This window comes from Ursus americanus, chromosome 19 (genome assembly GCF_024610735.1).
Source record: "Ursus americanus isolate L20-20 chromosome 19, mUrsAme1.1.p, whole genome shotgun sequence".
NCBI lineage: Eukaryota > Metazoa > Chordata > Mammalia > Carnivora > Ursidae > Ursus > Ursus americanus.
Window position 1 is genome coordinate 26,935,527 of NC_142145.1, and position 6,000 is coordinate 26,941,526.

Consider the following 6,000-nt stretch of genomic DNA (forward strand, 5'->3'; position numbering starts at 1 on the left):
AAGGAGAGGGCAAAGTCTAAATGACCCTGTGACCCTGGATCGGAATTGCAGGTGTCAGAGCACAGTCTTGGTTTTAAAGTGCACATACAGATAGATGCAGAGCTCTCAGTGCAGAGGCTGGCAGGTTGCGGCGTGTCTCACACTCGATAGACAGTAGCTATGTATGTATATGGATAGACACACGTTACATATATGCATTCATATGTAAAACATACGCATACCTACATGCATATAACACGGGCATGTCGACACAGGTGTATATATACATAATGGCTGCTCAATTAGATGATTCTGTTTGTTTGTGTTATTGGTCAATACGCTGATGCTGCCTTTCCCCAGTCTCTCTGGGCTGGCCCATTGGTGGCTTTTCAGTAGGGTGACTATAATTTACTATCCAAACCAGGACACATTTGTCTGGGACAAGTGCTAAACAGTTGGGACCACCAGTAAAATAGTCATAAAGTGTGACTGTCCTGGGCTAATCAGGCATGTGGTTACTCTTCTAGAAAGAGCCCCAATTATGAATTTCTTGGCAGAATCTCTCAAAGGCTTAATGGATCTACATATGAATACTGGGGTAGGGGAGGAGAATGGAGAGCGGGAGAAGGCGTTCATCTTCCCAGTTATTGAAGGCAGAATATTGCTCTTTCCTTTTGAGTTCCTTTGCCTCAGTTTTCCTGGGAGTCACCATCTGAGAGGATTAGGATGTATGTGTATAAGCCTCTGGAGGGTGAGCTGTAAATCGATGCCAGCGTCCTCATAGTTGAGGAAGCACTGAGAGTATGAATCCGGGGCCATTGTGATTTATATGCCCAGTAATGTTGTGCAGTATACAACCTGCACAACTGTATGTGGTCACCCCGTATGAATACTTGCGAGAAGGAAGAGTTGGAACATGACACCAGGATTGTTTCTGGGGGTACTTTGGGCCCTTCTCTGTCACCTGACACTCTTAATCGGGTTTAATCTGGTGAAAGTGAACCCCCCAGCTGGCCTAGGTCAGTGGAACTAGGGTGTTAACCTCAGGAGTGGCAGTGGGTGGAAATGTAGCAGCAAGGAGCAATGGCAGAAGGAACCTGCAGGAATTTCCAGTTGGAGGCCACAGGGTTACAGGTGGAAAGGATTTTCTCATTCCTTTGCACCTGCTGATTCCATGCCCTGGTAAGATAACACCCCAATTCACAGACGGGGCCGTCTGCAAGGCTTGGGTGGCCAGGAAGTCCAGGAGATCAGATCAGATCTCCCCTGAGAGGCTTCCAGAGAGGAGGGGATTCCCCTGAGACATGGCTTGAGGAGTCTGAGGCTGAGAGCAGGCCAGTGGGCCAGCAGCTCACACCACTGAGGCTGGGAAAAGGACAGACAGTTCAGGGTTTCCTAAGTCATTCTCTACTGGGGTAAACGGGGCCACGTCCTCTTGCTAGTTCTGAATTAAGATGGGGCTTGTTGTTCCTTTCCTAGTCTTCTTTCCATTTCCTCTTCTCTGGGAACCCCAGTTTTAAAAATCTCTCTGCGTCATTTACCCCTCTACGCTATAGATCACATGGGAAAGGCCGTGTGGCCTCCCGATGGCGCTGCACTGACTTCCAGCGTCGCCACTCACTACAGTGTGACTTTGGGCAAGCATTATTTTCTCCGTAAAGCATGGGTGATGGTGGCCTCCTCGTGCTGCTGCAGCGAGGACAACAGGGCGAGCTTCACCGGAGACTTCGCCTGCTGTTTGCTCCCATAGCAAGAACGCCGCTGATCTTCAGAAAGGGGCGGGGTCATCTTGTTACTCTGGGGTCCCCCTTGTATGGAATGTGTGCAGATGCAGATTCTGATAAAAACCAGCATGAATTCAAGAGTCAGATGGGAGACGGTAGCAGAAAATAGATACCTATCAGAGGTCAAAATGATTTCAAGAACTTTAGAGATGCTTGGCCGGCTGGTTAGCAAACCCATCTTTTGTTCATAAAAGCAGGTGCTCTGAGGACCTGGGCAAGTGCTCGTTATTAGTTTCAGTTGCTTTGGGAAGCAGTACAATTGCTTTTAAAAATACCATTATGTGATTTATGTAATTTAGACATCGATCTCTTCTCTGTGTGCTCAGTGATCCCCAAATCCTCTCACCCTCCTCCTGCTCTCCCTCCCAAGCTGCTCAGACAGCCCCCCTTGCCCTGACAGCTGTGCTTCTTCCCTGGCTACGAGCTCCAAAGATCCAGACTGGGGCGCCTGGGTGGCTCAGTTGTTAAGCGTCTGCCTTCCGCTCAGGGCGTGATCCCAGCGTTCTGGGATCGAGCCCCGCATCAGGCTTCTCCGCTGGGAGCCTGCTTCTTCCTCTCCCACTCCCCCTGCTTGTGTTCCCTCTCTCACTGGCTGTCTCTCTGTCAAATAAATAAATAAAATCTTAAAAAAAAAACCCCAAAGATCTAGACCTTTCTCCTGTCTGTGCTTCAAAGCTGCCCTTCCCCAGAGAGGAGTTGTCGGTCGATGAAACAAAGCAGAGTTCATAAACGGTCTGCAAAACAGAGGGAACATAGCGCATCTAAGAAAATGGCATTTCCAACCACTGGAGTGATATGGATTCTTTAATAACTGATGCTGAGAGAACCAGTGAGTTATTTAGATAGAAAAATAAAGCTAGATATTGTCCTTACTTTTTAATCTATATTCCAGATGGTACAATTACTTGAAGGTAAACGTTGAAACCAAGGAAGTACTAGTAGAAGGCATGAATGACTTTTAAAGATTTTTATTTTATTTGACGGAGAGAGAGAGAGCATAAGTAGGGGGAGCAGCAGGCAGAAGGAGAGGGAGAAGCAGGCTCCCTGCAGAGCAGGGAGCGGGATGCGGGGCTCGATCCCAGGACTCGATCCCAGGACTCGATCCCAGGACTCCAGGATCATGACCTGAGCTGAAGGCAAATGCTTAACCGACTGAGCCACCCAGGCGCCCCAAGGACATGAATGACTTTTAAAGTGAACCGTAAAGTGGAGATCCTTCTAACTTTGGGGGCGCCAAAGTTAGAAATTAATTTTAAACTTGACTAGTTCAAAACTTAAACATTATGTAGGGGGAAAAAGGCACAAGGCAAACGACAAAGTGTGGGAAAACATTCGCAGCATATATGATAGATAAAGATATGTTTCCTATAAACAGGTATAGGAATAGTTCATAGAAAAGAAATAAAATTGGCTGATCAACTTAACACTGATTTTAAAACAGCAAATCAACTCAACAAGGAAATACCATGTTGGACCTATCAGGTGGGCAACATTTTAAAGCTACATTGAAGCCTTGCATTCCCGAGGGTAGGAAGATGGGCTGTCAGTAACACAGACAAATGTATCAACCAGTCATCTTTTGGGGAAATGAATTGACATAATCAGGATTGCAAATGCGTATATCCTCTCTTCCAACAATTCTACTCCAAGAACTTTACTTTCTAGAACTTTCTTTTTTGCCTAAGCTGGCAAAAATACACATACTAGAATCTTCCTTGCAGCATTATTTTGTTATGGTAAACAATCTGATAAGTACTGTAGACACATCTTAGGGTCGGATGCTCTGAGCCTATTTTACAGACAGGATAGATCTCTATGTGCTGACTTAGGAGGATTCTCGAGATACATTATCAAATGGAAGGAGCAAGGTGTAGAATAATATATATAAATAGTGAGATTTCAGCTATGTTAAGGAGAAAGGACTATCAGCTTTTCTATGTGTAGATACTTTCTGGAAGAACTCAGAAGATTAAAGGCAATTGCATCTGGGGAGTTGAGATGATTTTAATATAGTTCCAGAAGTATACTCCTCCCCTCCAAGGGTGAAGCCTAATTCCTCTGTGGTTGGACTCAGTGACTTGTATCTAATGAGTAGAATGTGGAAAAAGTGATATTGAAATTTCTGAAACTGAATCTTCCAAGTCACTGTGGCTTCCTTCCCGCTCTCTCTTTTGGATCATGCACTCTGGGGGAAAGCAACTGCCTCTTCAAAATTATTATCTGAATATTTTTTAGAATTCCGTGTTGGTAGTTTTGCTATATAGCATTGCGTCCCCCACCCCCATGGCTCTCTAACAATCACGATATACAGTCTCAACTTTCACAGTCTAATTAAATATTGTCCTATGTCACATAAATATAGAACCCTTGCAACCATATAGGTCCACTGATCACCCCCCAGGGGAATATAGATCTGACAAAGAACATTTCCTTTGTATGACATCTGACGTGTACCTAGGTTATAAATACAAGACAGTGTTATAATTTTCGTTTGGAATAGTCCTATATGTTTGAAAGAAATTAAGATGGAAAAACCAGTCTTTTATATTTACCAGATAATTATCATTTTGGATGCCCTTCATTCCTTCCTAAAGATTCGTATCTTCATTTCGTCTCATTTCTCTTCAGCCTGAAGAATTTCCTTTGGCATTTCCGTAACGCAGGTCTGCTGCTAACAAATTCTTTCAGTTTTCTTTTATCTGAAAAAAATCTTTATTTTGCCTTCATACTTGATAAATACTTTTTTTCCTGGATATAGAATTCTGAGCTATATTTTTTCTTTCTTTCTTTCAGCCCTCCGAGATGTGGATCCACTGTCTTCTGGCCTCCATCACTTCTGAAACCAGTTCTTTGAATCACTGTTGCCTTCTCTGTAACATGTTGCTTTTCTCTGCACCCTTTCAAGATGGTCTCTCTACCCTTGGTTTTCAGAAGTTTGACTCTAATGTGCCCAAGCACGGTTTTCTTTCATTTAAACTGCTTGAGGCTCGCCGAGCTTTCTTTCCCCAAGTTTGGGGATTCTTTGGTCACTATGTCTTCAAATATTTTTTTTCCTGCCCCATTCCTCTCTCTTTTCCTTCTAGGACTCTGTGTATGTTAGACCTGTCCATAGTTAGACCTTTCCTATGGGCTCCATCGTTTTTCTCCGTATTCTTCAGGTTGGATGTTTTATATTGATCTCTCTTTAGATTCACTGACTCTTTCCTCTGTTTTCTCCACTCTGTTAAGCCCATCCAGTTAATTTTTTAAAAATTTAGGTAGTGCCTTTTTCAGTTATAGAATTTCCCTTCGATTCTTTTTTACGGTAGATTTTATTTATCTGCTAACGCCGTCTTCCCGTCATTACTCATCGTGCTCCTTCACACCCTTTAACACAGTCCGAATCGCTGCTTTGACATCATTTCCTGCCCGGTTCAACATCTGCATTGTCTTGAGCTTGGTTTTTGTTGAATGTCTTTCGCCTTCGGCATGGTCCCTCTTTTCTTCATAGGTCCAGAGAGTTGGGGATTGTATTTCAGATAGTGCGATTGTTATGTTGGACAGACTGGGTGTGCTGTATTCCTTCAACAAGGTTTGAATTTTTGCTTTTGCAAATAATTAACTTGGTTGGGCTCAGACTGCAAACTCTGTTTTTAGGATGACACCTCAAATCCCAGCTTAGCCGTCTTACCCTTAGCTGGGCTGCCTAACGTCTGTCCTGCAGACAGGTGACTCGGGGTCAGGCAGAAACTTGAGCAAGAGTCTATACATGGAAGTTGAGACTTTTTCTCTCTGTCCCTCTCCTTTCCCAGGTTCCACCATACTTTCCAGCAGCTGTGGTTACCCCCAAATTCTGGTCGCCCCTGGTTCTGGTTCTTCAGGCCACAAAGACTGTGGGGTCTCTATCAGTCTTAGGGACCCCTCAGGACGCTGACCGTAGCTTGCCCCCAGGCTGAGAGCATAAAAACAGGGTACTCACCTCATACTGTTTCCTTCTTCCAAGTATCAACTTTCCTCTAGCATCTGTAGCTCTTGTCTACTCTCCAAGACCTTCAGCCTTCAGACTGGGGGGTTGTGTTTTTGTTTATTTGTTTGTTTTGTTTTGTTTTTGTCCGGAGCTGACGGCTGTCGTCTCCAGGAGGGCTGGTACAGTACAAGCTTTCTCATCCTTACCCAAGGTGGAACACAGTCCAGACACTGGATTCTCCACCGCTGAGATATAGTGACTGTCACTTAATAAAATGCTGATCTAGCTTCA